The sequence below is a fragment of the Schistocerca piceifrons genome, chromosome 1 (genome assembly GCF_021461385.2).
Source record: "Schistocerca piceifrons isolate TAMUIC-IGC-003096 chromosome 1, iqSchPice1.1, whole genome shotgun sequence".
NCBI classification, from domain to species: domain Eukaryota; kingdom Metazoa; phylum Arthropoda; class Insecta; order Orthoptera; family Acrididae; genus Schistocerca; species Schistocerca piceifrons.
The window spans coordinates 730949673-730974608 of NC_060138.1; positions in this window are offsets into that span (position 1 = coordinate 730949673).

Below are 24936 nucleotides of genomic sequence, written 5' to 3' on the forward strand. Positions count from 1 at the left end.
ATGACAGTGGTACACAAAGTACCCTCCGCCACATATCGCAATGTGCCTTGCGGAGTACACACCTAAATGTAGATGTACATCGATGCAGTATTACTTGGTGTCATCTTACAGGCCAACTCTCTGCAGCACATGTAGCCCGTACCTGCGCACACGTTCTGTGTACACAACAATAACTCCTAGGAGGACCCAGAGATTTCATGAACATGCAACTTCCAACTGAAAATTACTTTTCTGTCTTTTTATGCCCAAATTCGTTACTTACGAGCAACGTTCATGTGACCTTTAGCTCGCCTCATGATCTCGTTGTACTGATTTAACATAGTGCTGTATTATCTGCTGATTTAGTTACACCATAGCTTAAGGCTGTCGGCTTTTCTCTTAACACAGACTTTAAGACTTTGTGGACTCAATAACGTTTTATCGTAAATTTATATACGGTGCAGTTCCGTGATACCTCTGCTTCTTACGCTTTTCACATTTTATATAACAGAATATTACATTACAAATGTTCAACAGTACGAATAAACATGGAATTAATCTCTTTTGGAGTGGCTGTCAGTACAAATTTCTGCAACAGTTACATGCAAATCGAACACCTTCACCTTCCATGGAGCGTACACGTTGTTAACAAACTTAATATGGATACCACCCGAGAAATGTTTCAGTTTACGCCGTAACGACGTGTAATGTGAAATTATTCTTATAGACTGTTTACAGTTTTCCCAAATCATACCATGGGAAAACCTACAATTCTTTGACCTTTATTGTTATCTATGCAATCATTCTGTTTCTCAAAAAGTAAAAAAAGATTAAAGTCTAAGACTTGATATACGGTGAGTAGGACAGGAAATCTTGCGTTGCTTTCTCCCAAGAATCCTCCCGGCATTTGAGCTAAGTGAGCTAAACAGCGGGAAACTGAAAATCTGGTGGTCTGAATCACCGCTCTCTCGAAGAGTGGGGCAGTGCGTCAAGAGATGCTTCATCTCACGTAACTGCTTTATCTTTTTACAGCTCATAGTTACTGAAACACATTTGAAAAGGCTGATACTGGTTGCATCTCAATAAGGCTGTTGTCGGACTCTATTACATGTCTTCATTTAGACCAATGTTTAACATTATACTTGTACGATCCATTACATGCGCAATTGCTATCAGAGGGAAACGTGAAAATACTCGCCATCTATGACAAATAGCGTCCTTGAGGGATTTTTCTCGTTTACCGCGAACGACTGCTGCTGATAAAGGGTTTAAAGAGACTGAACATGTAGTGAAAAGGTTGTATATTTGCTTGTGATGCCTGCACCTGAGGCTGGACTTCAGTAACCGACCGTATTCACCTAGAGGGATGTGGGAAACCGACTGAAAACCACATCTAGGATGGCTTTAAAACTCAGAGCCTTGAGCGCGTGGTTATCCGGGCGGGTACGGTGAAATGGGAGAGTATCATTACCCTTTCTGAGATTTTCACGAATTACGTCTGGATGAGTTAAATAGAAATAGTTCTAGCAAGTTTCTTTACAGTGGCACAACATGATTTGGTCCATATTTGCAGAAAATAATGTATATTCACCTTTTTTGTAATATAAGAGTATAAATTCTAAACTTCACTGACAGCTTTTATTATTCTATAAGCCTTCACCAGAAAATGCGATATACTGTTTATTTATAGCCAATTAACTCCAAAGAGAAAATATCACAAGTATAGTCCACCAAAACGCTTGCACCAGTTGCAAATCCAGCGTGAAAAATCAGTTACTTTCGAAAAATATTAATTATTTTGGCCTTCAAAATGAATGAAGTGGACATGAATGAAGAAATGTATTTCTAAAACGGGGGCACAATGAAGGCTGAAATACTCTTTAGAACCATGTTTGTGGAAAGACAAGTGTTTTTCATTAAGTGTGACTCAAAAATCCTGCACTGCAAAAATGTATATGCCTCATACAAATTAAGTTCCTTATTTGACAAATTTAACATTATTTTCTGATTATTTTATTTGAAATAGATAAGGAAATACAATTTTATCGCTTTTCGTTGAACGACGCAGAGGTACTTTTTTATTTTCTCTCCCTCTTTCTCCTCTATCTCCCTTTATTCCTGTTTTTTTAAGGGAGAAACAGAGGGTATCTGTTTATTAGAAATGAAATATTCACATCGAACTCAAAGAAATTTTTTCTACATAGTTGATCTCAAACTGAATAAGCTGAAAAAAAAAGAACAACAAACAACCAATGCTATTCCAGGAATAAAACTTTGAAAGCGCCGCTCTTGTGGAGCGGGCTGGCAGGGGTGGGAGAGGGCACACAGAGTAAGGGTGAAAAAGTAGCGATTATTTTGTGTAACGGAAGGAACGGCGAAAACACTGCGGATAAACAAATGCTCCGGATATTAAAACGGATCCGCAGAAAAAAATGCACGGTAGCTGATCTCAATTTGTTTCATTACAGGGGGAGGGGGAGTTGGGGTTGGGCAGGGGTTGTTGGGGCGCGGGAGAAGGGGGGGGGGGAGAGTACAGGCCGCTGTCGATGGCGCCGTAAATCACGGCCGCGAGAATTGAATGCGGGCCCCGGAAAAGTCGCCGCGCGCTGACCGATGCCGCAATTACCGATGGCGATTGGACGCAGAGCTGGGCGCCGGTTCTGTGTGTGCGTGTACTCGCCGCTAAATACACGGGGGACCCGCTCGGTGAAACTAGTGGCGTCTAGTGCGCGCGAGAGCAAGGTTTTTATCACGAGCCGGAGCCGACTGCCGCTCAGAATGACTGTTTTACTTTGAAATATTCACTTATTTAATCTCACCGATTGGGGTTTTCTGACCAGTGTTTTCAAATATACAAAAATTTTCACATCACAGTTACTTCCAACTTTAACCCTTTCCTCTGAAATCAACGAACCATAAGAGTTACTTTACGAATTGAAACTTTCCATTTGCGAACCACTCACTCCTCCGTTCTACATGTATATACCGCAATCCACAATTAATTATTTTGCGGAGGGTTCAGAAACCATTTTCACACTATTTTTCGACAGTTTCAATCTCGAAGAGCAGGGAGAAAAAATGAAAAAGAAAATTTCTCTGTGCGAGGTTTCATTTCTCTTATTGCATTATAATAGCCACTTCTCCGTATATACACTATGTGATGAAAAGTATCAAGACACCCCCAAAAAATACGTTTTTCATATTAGGTGCACTGTGCTGACACCTACTGCCAGGTACTTCATATCTGCGGCCTCAGTAGTCATTAGAAATCGTGAGAGAACAGAATGATGCGCTCCGCGGAACTCACGTACTTCGAACGTGTTCAGGTGATTGCGTGTCGCTTGTGTCATACGTCTCTACGCGAGATTTCCACACTCCCAAGCATCCCTGTGTCCACTGTTTCCGACGTGATAGTGAAGTGGAAACTTGAAGGGACACATACAGCACAAAAGCGTACCGGCCGACCTCGTCTGTTGACTGACAGAGACCGCCGACATTTAAAGAGGGTCCTAATGTGTAATAGGCAGACATCTACCCAGACCTTCACACTGGAATTCCAAACTGCGTCAGGATCCACTGCAAGTAGCACGACAGTTAGGTAGGATGTGAGAAAAAGTGGATTTTATGGTGGAGCGGCTGCTCATAAGCCACACATCACGCCGGTAAATGCCAAACGATGCCTCGCTTGGTGTAATGAGCGTAAAAATTGGACGATTGAACAGTGTAAAAACGTTGTGTGGAGTGACGAATCACGGTACACAATGTGGCGATCCGATGGCAGGGTGTAGGTATGGCAATGCCCCATCTGCCAGCGTGTGTAGTGCCAACAGTAAAATTTGGAGGCGGTGGTGTTTTGGTGTGGTCCTGTTTTTCATGGCGGGGACTTGCACCCCTTGTTGTTTTGCGTGGCATTATCACAGTACAGGCCTACATTGATGTTTTAAGCACCTTCTTGCTTCCCACTGTTGAAGAGCAATGTGGGGATGGAGATTGCATCTTTAAAAACACGATCGAGCACCTGTTCATAATGCACGGCCTGTGGCTTACACAGAGTCCTGACTTGAATTCTATAGAATACCTTTGGGATGTTCTGGAAAGCCGATTTCGTGCCAGGCCTCACCAATCGACATCGATATCTCTCCTCAGCGCAGCACTACGTGAAACCTTCCAACACCTGACTGAACTATTGCTGGGGGAGTGGAAGCTGTCATCAAGGCTAAGAAGGGTGGGCCGACACGATATTGAGTTCCAGCATTACCAGTGGAGGGAGCCACGAACTTGTAACCTTTTGCAGCGAGGTGTCCGGATACATTTGAACACACAGTGTGGGTCGAAGTCAATAAAGTGTGGCGGAAGAGAAAGTTTGTGATTGTAATTTTGAGAAAATAACTCTCTCCGAAAGAAAAAAATTAGTGATCTCTGGATACGGAAAGTTCTATAGACAAAAAATAAACCGGCTAAACTATATTAAAAATTCAAATGACTCAACATTTCCCGTTGCGTGTTTTTTCGCCTCAAGAAGGGTCATTCCAACAGTGGTTGGAATATCTTTTTGGATTATAAACTGCATTAATAAGTTTTATAAGCAACAATTTGTGTTTTTTTTAAAAATAAGAGGTATCAGCAGTTACCCCATTGCTAAAACAAAAATGATTATGTCTCGCACCAAAGCGTTTTGGTTGTCCGCCGTCGTTGTTCAGTGACCCTGACAGCGAAAATTCAATCAAATTCTTACACTGAAAGAAACGTGGGAATTTAGACAACCAAACTTCGATACTGACGAAGATAGGTTATTTCCTTATTAAGAGAATGATTGACGAAAGAGCACAAACGAAGGACGAATCGTTTGGTCATTGAACAATCTGGCTCCAACCTTTTGAAGACGACCTTTGAAAATTATTAACAATATATGTAGTCCAAAAAAATGTTAGTTAAATAAGTTGTTTCACCTGGTACCACGAAATGAAACACAGTTAGATAGTTAAATTTAAGCTTATTATTCCGTAAGCACACAGTACATAAGACGTACATGTAGGTTCTACCACGATCAGATTAAGAGACGTAAGTGAGTACAGAAAAGACATTGAAGCTAAAAGATCAACTTGACAAAAACTAGGTAAAGTAAAGGCTGGATAGTTCTCAGGCTCGTCTTACTAGTAATGTTGTTGCAGTCTTCAGTCCTGAGACTGGTTTGATAAAGCTTTCCATGCTACTCTATCCTGTGCAAGCTTCTTCATCTCCCAGAACCTACCGCAACCTACATCCTTCTGAATCTGCGTAGAGTATCCATCTCTTGGTCTCCCTCTACGATTTTTACCCTCCACGCTGCCCTCCAATACTAAATTGGTGATCCCTTGATGCCTCAGAACATGTCCTACCAACTGATCCCTTCTTCTAGTCAAGTTGTGCCACAAACTCCTCCCCAATTCTGTTCAATACCTCCTCATTAGTTATGTGATCTACCCATCTAATCTTCAGCATTCTTCTGTAGCACCACATTTCGAAAGCTTCTATTCTCTTCTTGTCCAAACTATTCATTGTCCATGTTTCACTTCCATACATGGCTACACTCCATACAAATACTTTCAGAAACGACTTCCTGACACTTAAATCTATACTCGATGTTAACAAATTTCTCTTCTTCAGAAACGCATTCCTTGCCATTGCCAGTCTACATTTTATATCCTTTCTACTTCGACCATCATCAGTTATTTTGCTCCCCAAATAGCAAAACTCCTTTACTACTTTAAGTGTCTCATTTCCTAATCTAATTCCCTCAGCATCATCTGATTTTAATTCGACTACATTCCATGATCCTCGTTTTGCTTTTGTTGATATTCATCTTTTATCCACCTTTCAAGACACTGTCCATTCCGTTCAACTGCTCTTCCAAATCCTTTGCTGTCTCTCACAGAATTACAATGTCATCAGCGAACCTCAAAGTTTTTATTTCTTCTCCATGGATTTTAATACCCACTCCGAATTTTTCTTTTGTTTCCTTTAATGCTTGCTCGATATACAGATTGAATAACATCGGAGAGAGGCTACAACCCTGTCTCACTCCCTTCCCAACCACTGCTTCCCTTTCATGTCCCTTGACTCTTATAACTGCCATCTGGTTTCTGTACTAATTGTAAATAGCCTTTCGCTCCCTGTATTTTACCCCTGCCACCTTCAGAATTTGAAAGAGAGTATTCCAGTCAATATTGTCAAAAGATTTCTCTAAGTCTTCAAATTCTAGAAACGTAGTTTTGCCTTTCCTTAATCTATTTTCTAAGATAAGTCGTAAGGTCAGTATTGTCTCACGTGTTCCAATATTTCTACAGAATCCAAACTGATCTTCCCCAAGGTCGGCTTCTACCAGTTTTTCCATTCGTCTGTAAAGAATTCGCGTTAGTATTTTGTAGCTGTGACTTATTAAACTGATAGTTCGGTAATTTTCACATCTGTCAACACCTGCTTTCTTTGGGATTGGAAATATTATATTCTTCTTTGAAGTCTGAGGATATTTCGTCTGTCTCATACATCTTGCTCACCAGGTGGTAGAGTTTTGTCAGGACTGGTTCTCCAAAGGCTGTCAGTAATTCTAATGGAATGTTGTCTACTCTCGGGGCCTTGTTCGACTCAGGTCTTTCAGTGCTCTGTCAAACTCTTCACACAGTATCATATCTCCAATTTCATCTTCATCTACATTCTCTTCTATTTCTATAATATTGTCTTCAAGTACATCGCCCTTGTATAGACCCTGTATATACTCCTTCCACCTTTCTGCTTTCCCTTCTTTGCTTAGAACTGGGTTTCCATCTGAGCTCTTGGTATTCATACAAGTGGTTCTCTTTTCTCCAAAGGTCTCTTTAATTTTCCTGAAGGCAGTATCTATCTTACACGTAGTGAGATAAGCCTCTACATCCTTTCATTTGTCCTCTAGCCATCCCTGCTTAGCCATTTTGCACTTCCTGTCGATCTCATTTTTGAGACGTTTGTATTCCTTTTTGCCTGCTTCATTTACTGCATTTTTATATTTTCTCCTTTCTTCAATTAAATTAAATATTTATTCTGTTACCCAAGGGTTTCTACTAGCCCTCGTCTTTTTACCTATTTGATCCTCTGCTGCCTTCACTATTTCATCCCTCAAAGCTACCCATTCTTCTTCTACTGTATTTCTTTCCTCCATTCGTGTCAGTTATTCCCCTATGCTCTCCCTGAAACTCTGTACAACCTCTGGTTTAGTCAGTTTATCCAGGTCCCATCTCCTTAAATTCCCACCTTTTTGCAGTTTCTTCAGTTTTAATCTACAGTTCATAACCAATAGATTGTGGTCAGAGTCCACATCTGCCCCTGGAACTGTCTTACAATTTAAAACCTCGTTCCTAAATCTCTGTCGTACTATTATATAATCTATCTGATACCTTCTAGTATCTCCAGGCTTCTTCGATGTATACAACCTTCTTTCATGATGCTTGAACCAAGTATTAGCTACGATTAAGTTATGCTCTGTGCAAAATTCTGCCAGGCGGCTTCCTCTTTCATTTATTACCCCCAATCCATAATCACCTACTGCGTTTCCTTCTCTCCCTTTTCCTACTATCGAATTCCAGTCACCCATGACTCTTAAATTTTCGTCTCCCTTCACTACCTGAATAATTTCTTTTATCTCATCATACATTTCATCAATTTCTTCGTCATCTGCAGAGCTAGTTGGCATATAAACTTGTACTACTGTAGTAGGCGTGGGCTTCGTGCCTGTCTTGGCCACAATAATGCGTTCACTATGCTGTTTGTAGTAGCTTACCCGCACTCCTATTTTTTATTCATTATTAAACCTACTCCTGCATTACCCCTATTTGATTTTGTATTTATAACCTTGTTTTCACCTGACCAAAAGTCTTGTTCCTCCTGCCACCGAACTTCACTAATTCCCACTATATCTAACTTTAATCTATCCATTTCCTTTTTTAAATTTTCTAACGTACCTGCCCTATTAAGGACACTCTCCAATCCGTAGAACGCCAGTTTTCTTTCTTCTGATAATAATATACATCGGTATTTGTAGATCGATTAATTAAATATTTATATTCTTTTGACGTCAAATAACGCGTCTGCAGGAAAATAAAATGTCTTACTATTTCGTTTGTGATTAAAAAAGTAATGCTATATCACCCTTCCGCCCTGAATTCTAGAAATTATGGACATCAAAAGCACTCACTTCGAACATTCAATGACAAACATAGGTTTCTTTTCGCACTATTTTAGCGCATGATGGGAACTAAGAATGAAATAGGTGTTCACGGATTAATATTGCAAGTTTTGCCTCGCCATTCGGCCGTGGGTCATGGGAAACAGTGCTAAAAAACTGAACTGAGGCCTTCAAATCCCGTCATTTACACACGTCAAAATGGAGCTCTCGAAGCCGCGGATTAATACAGTGATCCAGAAAGTGCAGAAGAAATTTCTTTTGTTTCCGTCAGCGATTACAAATAAGTTTGAGCCTTCAACTACCGGTTTCGATCAGCAATGGCAATCATCAGATCTGTTTTATAAGATGTACTAATGTAACAAAGCTACTGCTTAAAACAAACTATTTGCTATGAACAGTAGTGCTGTTGGCAGTATGACTCTGCCGACACTGTGTCAGGTTTACACCATGTTTTTAATATGTGCGACAGGGCTAAGATGATTTTTTGTGTTTTGTGAAGATGATACTATGGCTTTATTACATTTGGAGATATTATAAAACAAATCTGAAGATGGTCATTGCCAACCGAAACCTATAGTTTAAGGACCAAATGTTTTGTGACCGTTGACGAAAACAAAAGAAATTTATTGTAAAATGGAATTTCAATCGGATTAGATACAATAAGAGATCATCCGTTAACAAACCTAAGTGAATTACTTAAAATTATATGAATTTTCTTTTACAAATTTGCTTTCTAGGGCATGTGTAGTTTATCATCATCTGATACTCACTGTTAAAACGATTTCTCTTAAAAAATTGTTTTATCTGTTGCATTCACCATTAAACATGATTTAAAGAATAAATGTCCTCTTGTCTTTCTTGTGTGATAAAATGTTGACCTGAAATTTCATTTAGTTTCTTTCACAAAGATTCTATGTCGACAGAAGTTGATGGCGTTAGATGTGAGATTTGATGGACCCGCGACAGGACAGGAAGTCGGTTGAGGACCCCACCATCCTCGGCGAACCGGCAGGAACCCCGACGTCGAAGCCAGTGGGACAGTGGAAGGTGGGATGCCACAGGTTGGATTTGTAAATCCTCTCAGAATGAACATGAAACATCAAGTGGGCTGTATCAGTGTTATGTAATAACGAACTATTCTAGGCTACCCCTGAAATAAAATCTTTGTTATTTTATTTTACACGGTTAGTTCTGTAGGAGCAAATTGAGGAGCAAATCTCCATGGTTATGGAATGTGTTAGTACATGAACTTACAACAGAAAAGGAATAATAGATAAAATAAAATGCTTATGAATCCTAAAAAGACGGCAAATTATAAGTTTATGTAAACGCAGTCAAGAATGTAACACAAGAATCAGTTTAATTTTTCAAGGAACTCCTCGACAGAATACTAGGAGTGACCCATGCGGAAACTCCAGTTAAGATTTGAAAGCGCGTGGGTTACTGGTAAGATTTTTGAATTCTTGTGGTAGCTTATTGAAAATGGATGCAGCAGAATACTGCATGCCTTTCTGCACAAGAGTCAAGGAGGTGTGATGCCAATGCAGATTGTATTTCTGCCAAGTATTAACTGAGCAAAAGCTGCTACATCTACATCTAAATCTACATGATTACTCTGCTATTCACAATAAAGTGCCTGACATAGATTAGATTAGATTAGATTAATTATTCACTCCATAGACCCATAAAAGAGGGAATCCTCCTGGGTGTGGAACATGTCAGATAAACAAATTACAAAAATGTAATTATAAAAACTTGAGTTTCATTAATTTTAATGATCCTCAGTCAATAAACAGTAAAATTATGTCCATGAATTAAATTTAAACTTCTAATATTTACAGGTTTAATACTTACATCCGCTTTCATTAAATCCATCATTCAGACATCTGCTAGTTTCTTGGTTATTACAACCAAGTACTGCAAAAAATTAAAGTGAATTGACATGTGGAAAAATCGGGTCTACCGCCGGATGTTTGTATCGCTCTGGCACAATATTTCGGCCACTATAAAGGCACATTTGCATGCCGAGCGTGAGTTTCCTCGGAAACGCGAAATATTAATTAAATAAATAATCAGTGACAAATAAATAAAGCCTATGGCACACAACTGCAGCGCTGTGTCGCTGATAAAACAAAAGCACAATTACGTTACTCTTATGTTTGATTAAGAAAGGGAGAGCTCTGGTTGAAGTGGTGCGAGAAGCACGTATTTTATTTTATTGTCTGGCACACCGCCATATTTCATGTTATAGAAGAATACTCCGAGTTGCAACCACACTAGGCACTCGATTCTGTAAAGAATTTATATTTATAAAAGTAAGTAGGATTATGAACTGTAGGCTTATTCATTGAATATATCTGATTTAACTAACTGTGTAACTTTTTTATGTTTAGTAGACAATCACCTCTGTACGACGTATTGGCATGGCTGGCAAATTATTGTAATATAGAGATTTAGATTATGAGTCCGCACCTACCGCAGCAGTCTTTGGAAACGATTTAATTACGAAGTCCGATTATTCAGTTTTATTTCACGGTCAACTACGAGTAACATTGCCTTTACGAAAAAGCCATTGTCAAGCGTCTGATACCGAATAATTAAACGTCCACGTTCCAGATAAGCAAATACAATTGCAATCACAATCACCATCATACAGATAGAATAATTAACATATTTAAAATAACATTTTTTATTTATTTTATTTATTTTATATTGGCGACCGTGACAGGACTTGTTATTTTGTCATTTGTTATATTGTTCTCTTTGTTTCATGTAAAAAATCAACTTTCTGGACCTGGATGTCAATGTATGAGAGATAACAAAATCTGAAGATATTTTCCAATTCTGAAATTTTGCGGGAAGACGCAATGAAACTTCCAGCAAAATAAGGTAAGACGCAGCATCTTTGCAATAGCAGGCTTGACCAGACGTATAATTCAGTGTATTAGCTTTTCAGTAAATTCTGTAGTGTTTCTTTTCCGCATAACAGTTTCAGTGATAAATTTCATTCTCAGTACTTTTCCCTAAACAATAACGTATGCAACAATACCAATACACGAGTGTACAATATGGCCGACTTCTGTACGATATCATGTAACATGGCCAGCAGCCATTACCAATAATCTCAAATTCAGTTTATATTTTTAAATTAACAGACAGCCATTGTTGCTACGAGCGATTCATGCTCAACTACATTTTATTTTAAAATCAGTGTCAAAAATTTTCTTGAAACATATATCACGTGTGGCATGGTAATAACTAGAAAACAATACGCAAAAATGGAACAGCAAGGACGTACTATTCAGACGCAATCCGACTCGGACGTGAGACAAGTGTTAGAAAATGACTTTACGACAGCAACCGGTAGTGACGATTCATCAAACATTGACGCAAGTGTTGACGAAAATTTTGACAATAGGCCGTCCACTACAAAAATTTCAAAATCTCAATCAGAGCCCATGTTAATGCATGACGTCACGTCTAATGACGCGGCGGGGGCAGAGACCTTGCAAACGGTAAACATTGCCGACATGTTACAAATGCTAATGAAACAAAACGCAGAAAATATGGCAACCATAAGGAAACAGAACGCCGAAAACATGGCAACCTTAAAGGCACAATTAGAGACACAAAATGAACAGTTAAAAACACAAAATGACGAAATCAAATCTGATCTCATAGCAATCAAGATAAGTAATGACACTTTGTGTAAACGTGTGGAACTTATAGACGCCACACTGACCAAACAGATGACCGAACTCAGTACTAAATTTTCCCAGCTTAATACGAGACAAGAAAAGACTACAACTGACGTAGCACTTTTACAGACACAAGTAAAAAACCTTAATGTCACGTGTGAAGTTCTTACTGAACAAATTCAAACATATCCTTCAGTACATGACAACCTTGAAAAACGAATTACTGACGTACAGAATAAATTTGACAATGTTGAACAACACCTGACTGACATCTTACAATCAGATGCCACAGCTCATTTTCAAAATATTAATAAAGAATTTCATGATTGGGTTGAGAACAAAGACAAACATTTTGATAGATGCTTACGTGAAAATTTACCAACAATTGTGCACGACTCCGTAGCGCAATACATTACTAATAACAAACAGCTGATCAGTGACGCAGTACAATCCGTCACTGCACCCATGAGACAATTCACCGATCAACTACAGTCTGAATGTAACGAAAATATCAGTCACAATGTACAGTTCAGAAAGCAATATACATTCGAGTATGATACACACATTCCGCACACGACAAATACACAAGAACAAAACACACCACGACTACAACACATACCACGATGTGGAAACACAAACACAAGCTATTATCATGGTAAACCACAGCAACATTATCGTAATTACTCGCCAGCTGAACATACCAGTAATTACAGTGGAATAAATCCATATCACAATGCGAAGGAAGATGAAAGCTTAATGAAACACAGGCAATTTCAGATTTTTATCCCAGAAAAACGAACCATTCATCCGGTGATTTTTCTTAAATCTTTTAGTAACGCATTTCCACGCACTTGGAGTGACCGGAAAAAGATTTCATATATTGTCGGTTACATCCAAGGCGATGCAGCTGTCTGGGCATACAGTCAAGCTGACGTATGTACCACGTACAGTGAGTTTGAGCGTGCTTTTCTGAACAAATTCTGGTCGCAATCCGTCCAGGAGCGACTCAGAAGACAAATTTTAGAACCTGAAACTTTTAACAGTAAAAATGGTAACTTACGCAGATATTTTGAAAAATACTTGAACATGGGACACTTTTTAGACGAACCAGTCGCAACGCGTGATATACTCCGAGCGTTGAAGGCCAAATTGCCTTTCAACATTAAGGAAAAACTCCTACATATCCCGGATGACGATTCAGATTATTTTTTAACAGCTTTAGATTCGGTTGACATGTTACTTGAAGATCAGCGCTTCGCGCGGCAAAACAGCAGCCACAATGTTTACACTAGTGGTATGCAAAACATGCAGGCTTGCCAACACAATTCTGGCGCGCCCACAGTTGGATACGCGGTACAACAAAAACAGCAAACTCACATGCCGTCTCAGTACGAAAATCAAAATCAACACGCGTATTCCAATACAAACAATAGTTACAACAGTAATAACATTTCATGCGGCAATCCATACAAAAGGCACCGCGGTAATAACTACAACGGTAACAACGGATACAAAGGTAATAACAAAAACACAAACAGAAATAGAAATAATAATAACTACGAGCCAAGACAGCATCAAGGTTGGACTCGTAACGATCAGTACTTTTATTCAAACTCTGCTTTACCACAGCAGCCACCAGGACAAAATTGGAGCATACCTTACGACCGACAGGTAAGTTATAATGCGCAACAGCAACAACAACCGCAAAAGTTTGGAGATCATAATAGGCAATATCCGAATGTGAATATAATAGAAATGACACCTGATGCACAACCTCAATCTGTGTCAGTACCTAGTACAAATGCCAATCCAACAAACTAGAAACAGTCACTACTTTGCCCCAGGTCGTGGCTGAAGAATTCTTGGGGGGCGACTTCAATGTTAATCAGTTATTTGACACCACACTTGAACAACAGAATAATGATATGCCGAATAATTCTAAACAAAAACTACCTGTTTTATTTATAAGATACAACCACAATAACAATATATCAGATGAACTTTTACAAGACAGTACACAATGTCGTTTAAACACAAATGAAATTGTTTTAGCATCTACTACTGGTGTAGTAGGTGGGATTCCAACTACTATTATCCTAGATACAGGTGCAGCTGTGAGCGTTTTGTCTTTTAATTTCTATAAAAAGATGTGTGAATTGGAACCTGTGCCTGAGTTTCCTGCCCAAAACTGTAAAATAAATACTGCACTAGGTAATAAGTCATGTAGGGTTACGAAGCAAGTTTTTGTAAACGTTAAAATAGGTAATGGAACCGTACAATGGCCATTCCTGGTTGTACAAAACCTTGTGACAAATTGCATATTAGGAATAGATATTATGAGCGAGAAGGACTGCATTATAGACTTCTCCAAAGGTAAATGTATTTTAAATGATAAAGGCAGTGTAATTATTATTGATTTGGACAGGAGAACTCTAAAGCATGACAAACACTGTACAGGGTACAAGGTTCAGTTAGTACTTGACAATGACATTCAAGACATGCAAACACACTCATCTGACACAGAGATAATGGACTTGAAAACATTGCTTGATCATAAGATAAATGAAGCTACAGCTCTCAGTGTACATGAACGCATAAAACTACAGGAAGTGTTATCCAAATATTTACAAGTTTTTACCAAACGATTAGGTGTTATCAACACGTATGTGTACAAGATTGAAGTTAAGCCTCACAAGATCTTCTACCATAAGACATATAACGTACCGTTATCTCAACGACCTGCTGTGTGGCAAGAATTAAAACAAATGTTAGACTGGAAGGTCATTGAACCATCCACCTCACCTTATTGTAGTCCTCTACTTGTTGTCAAAAAATCAAATGGAAGCATTAGGTTAGTGTTAGACGCACGAGCTATTAATGAAATAATTTTACCGGTTCACACAAAACCTGAAAATTTAGAAGAGCAATTACAGAAATTTCTAGATGCAAAATATTTTTCCACAATAGATCTCGCTAATTCGTTTTGGCAGGTGGGTATCACTCCTGATTCTCGGAAATATACTGCATTTATGTTCGGGGGGCGAACCTATCAGTTTTGTGTTCTACCCTTCGGACTGAATGTCAGCTCTGGGATATTCATTACAGCCCTGGATACCGTGCTTGGCGACGATTTAGTTGAGACAGTCACACACTATGTAGATGATATACTGATAGCTACACAATCTTGGAATGAACACGTTGACACTCTTCAAAGAATTTTAGAAAAATTTGCACAAGCTGGAGTCACAGCCAACCTAAGAAAATCAAAGTTTGGTTGCAGTGAGATAAAGTATTTAGGACATATCATTAATTCACAGGGCATACGTCCGGATCCCAGTAAATTAGATGCTATCAGAAACTTTCCTAGCCCTCGAACTAAAAAGCAGTTAAAATCATTCCTTGGGCTATGTTCATTTTTCAGACGTTTTTTGCCACAACCACTTTTGAACAGTAAACATCTGCTAAATCTACTCAGAAAGAATCAAGTTTGGATCTGGTCGGAACAGTGCCAGAATGACTTTAATACAATTAAACATGCTTTAGTGAATGCTAACATATTGAGCCATCCAGATTTCAATTTAGATTTTTGTATGACTTGTGACGCTTCACGTACTGGCTTGGGCTGTTGCTTATTTCAAGTTGTAAAGAATAAAGAGGAGGAACAGATAAGAATTATTGGGTTTCCGAGTCGCACTCTAACTGAATGTGAGCGTACATACTCCACTACTGAGTTAGAAACACTTTCCATAGTATGGGCATTCAAGAAATTCAATTATTATTTATTTGGAAAACATACGGTAATTTACACCGATCACCAGGCCCTGACATTTTTGTTAACTTGTAAACTTGTACATCCTAGACTATCACGATGGGCAGTTACACTTCAGAACTACTCTTTTGAAATTAAGTACATAAGAGGTAAGGACAACACCATTGCAGACACTTTGTCTAGACTTCCACAAGGTATGAATGATACCAACAGTGACTTAGAAAATATAAATGACTACAGGATTCTCTTAATGCAAGACAAGCAGTATCACCAATATTATATTGATATGTGCAGAAACATGGCTGAATTACAAAAATCTGATCCTCACTGGTATAAGATAATAACATTACTGGTAGAAAAACACAATCATCCTTTGACTAAGTATTACAAGTTACACAATGATGTGTTATTTTACCGGCGACATCCAAATGCTACTAACTGGTGTGTATGCATTCCCAAAGAGTCTGAACGTAATCTAATTTGGCACACACACTTAGTTTGGGGTCATTATGGGACGAAAAAGTGTTTGGCAAAGCTCAGTACATACTGTTATTTTAGCAATATGAGAAGAAAAATTTACAGGGAACTAAAAACATGTGTCATATGTCAAAAATCAAAACCTCAGAATTTATCCACAAAAACAGATTTACATTCTATTTTACCTAGTAAACCCCTGGAAATTTTGTGTACTGACATCAGTGGACCGCATCCAGCAAGCTCTGGAGGCGTCAAATATATCTTAGCTTTTTACGATATATTTTCTAAACATGTAAAACTTTATGCTTTAAAATCCGCCACTGCAAATGCTATAATACGAAGATTCTCAAGTGATTACCTGACGCACGTGGGAAAACCTAAAGCAATTCTATCAGATAATGCAGCATACTACTCTGGGTACAAATGGAGAAATTTCTTGAAGGACAATAACATTAAAAGTATATTTATTTCGAGGTTTAGTCCACAATGTAACGCGACTGAGAGACTTTTCCGAGAATTAAATCGATTCATGAGGACCTATATTTCATCAAAACATACTAATTGGGTGTCCTACCTAAGTCTTTTCGAAGACGTACACAATAACTTAAATATTTACGATACGAATTACACACCTAACGAGATCATGTTCAATTGCAAACAGAACGATCAGTGGATAGAACCATTACCTAAGTTGTCAGACAAGGAAATCACACCTGAACAGAAAATAAAAGAAGTATTGACTACATTGACACATCACGCACAAATACGAAACAAACATCACAGAAACATAATAAAAAGAAAACAAAAATTCGAGGTAGGAATGCTTGTACTACTTCGTACTCATCATAAATCTGTAGCACTCAAACGACGCAACGCTAAGTGGCGTCTGCTATATGAAGAACCTTATATAATTGTTAACATACCGCATCCTGGTGCGTATCTGTTACAACATCCTAGAACTAACAAAATTATTGGGCTATACGCACACCGAGATCTTAGAGCATTTCATGCTGAATAATGTCAAAGTCATACCCATCAAAATATTGCTAAGCAACTCGAAAAACTCTGTTGTTACAACACAGATAATAAGTAGTATAGAAATTTTCATTTCAGCGGTTCCAGTGACGCAGTTGAAGACAGAAGAACTCTTCTTTCAGCGCGCGCCTCCACCTGAAAGACGGAATATTAAAGTAAAATTTATGATTACGTAGCAGTGGATGACATATTAATTTTTCACGGAACATTTGTTACTGAAGGTACCACTGACTTGGTGTGACACCTGACGAACTGACAGACGTCATCTGTGAAGCGATCTTTTACTTTGAGAAATAGATTAGACGCACATCTCTCAACACGAAAAGCATCTATCAGTAGTCAAGGCCACACAGACACTCTACACACACGCACAAAACGCGAGGAATCGAACATTTTCTCTCTCTTACTATTTTGAATATTTATTGAGTAGTGAAAACGCCTGGTCTTGCCTACTGATGTAATGAATGTTGTGTCTAACCTATCTTAATTTCAGATGACATCACAAAAAACATCGATAATATCCCAGCAAAACCGCTAAAGAGGATGTAAATATCTGCAATTCATGTAATCAAATGTGACACAATGTAATAACCTATAGCGATGTAATGATGATGTAAACATGTTTATGTGCAACTATATTATGTTTATGCTAAGAAAATATGTGACGTGTGTATGTATAATTACTTATTTTTTTTAACTGATGTATAGTGTAACTGTTACTATGTAAAAATTTGAACAAAACGAGTGCCAAAAAGACATTGCATAGTGAACCACTGTTCACGGACATTAACGAACATTACTAACTCTGCAACTACGCGGAAACCTATGTGAAAGAAACTGTTAATGCCATTCATTATGCAGCGTATCTATGTGAACGCGATGAACGATTTCCTTGATTAATAACTACGAACATTTAGGTGAGCTATATTCAGCAAAAAACTGAAAATGTGAAGTGCATAATTCGTGCATCGTCTAGTGATATTACTACAGTACCCAACTTCAAGATGTTAACTGGATTAAATGGACACAAAGTGCCTGTCCAGAAAACAACACGACGGGTGGAAGAATTTTGGTTGGAACTTCAGGGAATGAAATGTTCTCGAAATGTGACGGACACTCTTACCTGGACTGTCCAAGGATCGACGCCAGCTATGTGCTGTCCGAGGTTCTGCAGCTAAGCTTCCACGGAATGTAAAAAACGAACTGCACGTGGACCAATTACTCGACGGGTCACGTCTGATCTGTAATAAGCAATGCTTTTAGTCACAACCAACTGCATCACTACGACTATAATGGAAATGGGAAATGGACACGCTTATGTATTAATCACGTTGTTATACAACGGTGTTACTGTGATCAAAAAACTTTACCACGACGATACTAACCTGTATAAAAATTATTGTGCAGCGGATGAATATGAACTGTAATAACGACACGATGTGTATAGGTCAACGCACCTGAAAAATACGGACATTTTTCTTTGAAGTATTTCAAAACAATACTATGTAACTAAGAACATTCAACAATCTAAGTTGTATTGTGTTATAACAAATATTGTAAATTTAAAACTAAGTTACCTGTCATAGAATGTAGTCTTCATATGTAATCTTGGTTGAATATTTTCTTTGTGCAACGACTGAAAAACGCGCGCACACGAACAATATGATCTGCAATACTGTGCCGCGTGATCTAACTGTACGATATAACGGCAGTGCCGCAGTTACACAGACAGAAGTCATGTAAATAGTTGTAGATAACTTAGATTTTCTTGTGCCTTTAGGTGAATTGCTCGCCTGCAGGTGTGTCCTTTCGCCTCGCAATTCAGGGGGCAATATAAAGGCACATTTGCGTGCCGAGCGTGAGTTTCCTCGGAAACGCGAAATATTAATTAAATAAATAATCAGTGACAAATAAATAAAGCCTATGGCACACAACTGCAGCGCTGTGTCGCTGATAAAACAAAAGCACAATTACGTTACTCTTATGTTTGATTAAGAAAGGGAGAGCTCTGGTTGAAGTGGTGCGAGAAGCACGTATTTTATTTTATTGTCTGGCACACCGCCATATTTCATGTTATAGAAGAATACTGCGAGTTGCAACCACACTAGGCACTCGATTCTGTAAAGAATTTATATTTATAAAAGTAAGTAGGATTATGAACTGTAGGCTTATTCATTGAATATATCTGATTTAACTAACTGTGTAACTTTTTTATGTTTAGTAGACAATCACCTCTGTACGACGTATTGGCATGGCTGGCAAATTATTGTAATATAGAGATTTAGATTATGAGTCCGCACCTACCGCAGCAGTCTTTGGAAACGATTTAATTACGAAGTCCGATTATTCAGTTTTATTTCACGGTCAACTACGAGTAACATTGCCTTTACGAAAAAGCCATTGTCAAACGTCTGATACCGAATAATTAAACGTCCACGTTCCAGATAAGCAAATACAATTGCAATCACAATCACCATCATACAGATAGAATAATTAACATATTTAAAATAACATTTTTTATTTATTTTATTTATTTTATACCACGTAACTCGTTGCCTTCTTCAGGTGCTACCTGAGACTGCCGTGTTGGAGGATCTTGTCCAGTATTTATGCCCAGAGGGCGCTGGGTGCTCTCTTTGCCGTCCGCGCCCGCCTGGCGCTGCTTGTAATGTGTTGTCTCGTGGACTCTGACATCATGGTCAGTTTCGATGTGGTGTCGCTCTTATGATATAAAGAGTATCTTCTGTCCACCCTCCAAAATTGGGACCATGCTAGGGAGTGTGAAGGACGACCTGGGGCTACGTAAACCAGGCATCCTGTGCCAGTGTGGAAAGTCATACATTGGCCAGACAACCAGGACGGTGGACATCAGGTGCAAAGAACACCAGAGGCACACCAGACTCGGACAGGCAACAAAATCTGCCATAGCGGACCACTGTCTGGAGCTTGGCCACTCAATGGACTACAACAACACCAAAATTGTGACACAGACGCCAAGATTTTGGGGCAGTGTCATAAAGGTGGCCATCGAGATCAAGGTCACTGACAACCTAATAAACCGAGACAGCGGTTACCAGCTCAGCTCGGCGTGGAGTCCGGCTCTGGAACTTATTAGGGCTCAACGAAATGAACCAACAAACTCCTCAAGAAGTTGTAACACTGCAGGAGTAGCGCCAGACGGGTGCGGACCGCGAACGCAACTCCCGATGCAGGACGGGCCTCTGACAGCCGCCACGACGGCAGATGATGGACGAGCCGAGCTTGGACGACCGTCGGAGCAGCAGGGAAGTGCCAACACCTCAGGATCATCGCCAGGCGGGCGCGGACCGCGAATGGAGCGCCCAACAAAGGACAGGCCTCAGAGAACTGCCACAGATGGAGACCAAGTCGGGCGCAGACGTCTGAGAGAGCACTGGGGAAGAAACAACACACAATTTTGGTAAACATTTTTGGAGAGCAGTGATCAATTAATTGTTATATTTTGACTAAAGATCAGTCTTGATCACATAATGTATGTTTTAATGCTACATAGCAGCGAGGAGAGCTCCGCCCACCATCATAAGGGAGCCATGGGTCTGATGATGGTTTTGTAGAAAGAACCGAAACCGGTTACCTATATCATTAAAACATACATGATGTGATCAAGACTGAACTTTAGTTAAAATATAAGAAACAACACCTTACAAGCAGCGCCAGGCGGGCGCGGACCGCGAACAGAGCCTCCGACGCAAGATGGGCCTCAGACAGGTGCCACAACTGCAGATGGTGGACTAGGCGGGCGCGGACATCCGTCGGAGCACCAGGGAAGTGCCAACATCTTGGGAGCAGCGCCAAGCGGGCGCGGACAACGAACGGAACGCCACATGCGGGTCCAGCCCCAGAGAACTGCCACGACCACAGATGGTGAACGAGCCGGGCGCGGACGTCCGTGGGAGCACCAGGGAGGGGTAAAAACCTCAGGAGCAGCACCTGGCGGGCGCGGACCGCGAACGGAACGCCCGACACAGGACAGGCCTCAGAGAGCTGCCACAGATGGCGCCCAAGTCGGGCGCGGACGTCCGAGGGAACACCGGGGAAGAGACAACACATTACAAGCAACGCCAGGCGGGCGCGGACGGCAAAGAGAGCACCCAGCGCCCTCTGGGCATAAATACTGGACAAGATCCTCCAACACGGCAGTCTCAGGTAGCACCTGAAGAAGGCAACGAGTTACGTGGCCGAAATATTGTGCCAGAGCGACACAAACATCCGGTAGTAGACCCGATTTTTCCACATTTCAAGATCTCTCCGGGAAAGCCTGAAGAGTTACATCTAAAGTGAATTATTCATTTCAGTGATCCTCAGTTAAGAACAGTCGGATTATGTACAAGATTTAAAATTAAACTCCCACTATTTACAGACTTACGACTTACATCTGCTTTCCATACATCCATCATTCACTCAGTAGGTAGTTACTTGGCTGTTACAACCAATTATTGTCAAAAATTAAAGTATAATAAAGTTTCATTAAAATGGTCTACTGCACTTGTTGAGAAACTCATGGATGGAATAGAAGGAGTTGGCCACAAAAATTCTTTTAAATTATGTTTAAATTGTGCCTTGTCTGAAACTAAACTCTTAGTGGTTGCTGGTAACTTATTGAAAATATGCGTTGCTGAATACTGGACTCCTTTCTGGGCAAGAGTAAGTGATTTTAAATCTTTACATATATTGTTCTTATTCCTAGTATTGATACTGTGTACTAAGCAGTCAGTTAGAAAAAGAGATGTATTATTTACAACAAACTTCATTAAGGAATAAATATACTGAGAAGCTGTGGTTAATATGCCCAATTCTTTGAATAGGTTTCGACATGATATTCTTGGATTTACACTACTCATTACGCTTCTGTACTCTAAAAATTTTTTCTCTGTTTGTGGAGTTACCCCAAGATATGATAGCATATGACATAATGGAGTGAAAATAAGCAAAATATGCCACTTTTTTTATATTTAGATCTCCTATGTGTGACATCATTCGCATTGCAAACACAGACTTGTTTAGGCAATTTAGCAGTTCGTTAGTATGTTGCTCCCAACTGAATTTATTATCAAGTTGTAATCCCAAGAATTTTACACTCTCAACTTCTCCTATTTCCATGTCATTATATTTTATACACACACCAGAAGGAAATCTCTTGGAAGTTCTGAGCTGCATATAGTGGGTCTTATCAAAGTTTAATGACAGTGAATTGGCTATGAACCACTTAGTAATGTCAGTAAAAATTTGTTTAGCTGTCCTTTCTAAATTTATGTTTGATTTACTATTTATTGCAGTGTTTGTAGCATCTGCAAATAAGGCAAACTTGGCATCTGGTAATGTAACAGACACAAGTCATTAATATACTCAAGAAACAGTAGTGGACTTAGTATGGAACCTTGGGGAACACCACATGTAATTTCTTCCCAGTCAGATGATGTTTGATTGCCTACTGCTGAGGTGTTACGTAATGACACCCTTTGTTTTCTGTTAGTAAGATATGACTGAAACCACTTTGCAGCACTACCAGTGACGCCATAATATTTTAATTTACTTAACAGAATGCTGTGATTCACACAGTCAAACGCCTTTGACAGGTCACAGAATATGCCAGTTGGCTCTAATTTGTTGTTCGAGTAATTAAGGACATTTTCACTGTAAGTGTAAATAGCTTTCTCATAATCAGAACCCTTAAGAAAGCCAAACTGTGACTTTGATAGTATGTTATTTTCACTAAGGTGCTTAAGTAGACACTCGAACTTAACCTTTTCAAAAAGTGAGATCGGTCGGTAATTTGATGGCATTTCTTTGTCCCCTTTCTTGTGGAGAGGTATAACTTCAGCATATTTAAGGCCAGTCCGAGAATGTTCCTGTGACAAGTGATTGATTACACAAGTAACTTAAGATATGACTAAGCTCACATGAACACTCTTTTATTAACTTTGTTGATATGTTTTCATCGCCACTGGAATGCTTTGATTTCAAGGACTTTATGATGGATTCTATTTCTTTGGGTGAAGTAAGTGTCAATTCCACTTTACTGAGATTGCTTGCGTGCACTGGTCTCAGATATTCGATTGCATTATTTACTGAACCTGACAACCCCATGCTATAGGGTTCAATGAACCACCTTCAAGCTGTCTCTCTACTGCTCCACTCTCGAAAGGAGCGCTTGCAAAACGAGCACTTAAAATTTTCTGTGCGAGCCCTGATTTCTCTTATTTTATCGTGATGATCATTTCTCCCTATGTAGGTGGGTGCCAACAGAATGTTTTCTCAATCACAGGAGAAAACTGGTGTTCGAAATTTCATGAGAAGATCCCGTCGCAACGAAAAACGCCTTTGTTTTAATAATTTCCTCTCCAATTCACGTATCATGTCTGTGGCACTATCTCCCCTATTTCGCGATAATATAAAACAAGCCGTCGTTCTTTGTACTTTTTCGATGTCACCCGTCAGTCCCACCTGATGTGGAACCCACATCGCACAGCAATACTCCAGAATAGGGCGGACAAGCGTGGTGTAAGCAGTCTCTTTAGTAGACCTGTTGCACCTTCTAATCATTCTGCCAATGACTCGCAGTCTTTGATTAGCTCTACCCATAACACTATCTATGTGATCGTTCCAATTAAGGTTATTTGTAATTGTAATCCATAAGTATTTAGTTGAACTTACAGCCTTCAGGTTTGTGTGACTTACGGGTAATCGGAAGTTAGTGGATTTCAATTTGGTACTCATGTGAATAACTTCACACTTTTCTTTATTCAGGGTCAGTTGCCACTTTTCGCACCATAGAGGTGTGTTATCTAAATCATTTTGCAATTAATTTTAGTCATCTGATGACTTTGCAAGGTGGTAAACGACAGCATCATTTGCAAACAATCTAAGACGGCTACTGAGATTGTCTCCTATATCGTTAATATAGATCAGGAAGAATAGAGGGCCTATAACACTTCATTGGGGAACACCGGATATTACTTCTGTTTTATTCGACGACTTTCCGTCTATTACTACGGACTGTGACCTTTCTGACAAGGATTCACGATTTCAGTCGCAAAGCTGAGGCGATATTCCGTAGGCACGCAGTTTGGTAAGAAGACGCTGATGAGGAACGATGTCGAATGCCTTATCTGAAAATATGGAATAAATTTGATATATCCTGTCGATATCACTCATTATTTCATGGGTATAAAGAGTTAGTTGTCTTTCGCAGGAACGATATTTTCTGAATCCGTGCTATGTGTCAAAAAATCGTTTTCCTCGAGATACTTCATAATGTTCGAATACAGTGTATGTGACAAAACCCTATTGCAAATCGACGTTAGTGGTATGGGCCTGTAATTCAACGGATTACTCCTACTTCCCTTTCTGGGTATGGTGTGACTTGAGCATTTTTCTAGTCTTTAAGTACGGATCTTTCTGTGAGCAAGCGGTTGTATATAACTGCTAAATATGGAGCTATCGTATCGGCATACTCCGAGAGGAACCTGACTGGTATACAATCTGGACCATAAGCTTTGCCTTTATTAAGTGATTTAAGCTGTTTTGTAGCACGAAGGATATCTACTTCTATGTTTCTCATCTTGGCGGTTGTTCTTGATTGGAATTCAGGAATATTCACTTCGTCTTCTTTGGTGAACGAGTTTCGGAAAACCGTGTTTAATAACTCTACTTTAGTGGCACTATCATCAGTGACTTTACCGTTGTTATCGTACAGTGAAGGTATTGATTGCGTCTTGCCGCTGGTGCACTTTATGTATGAC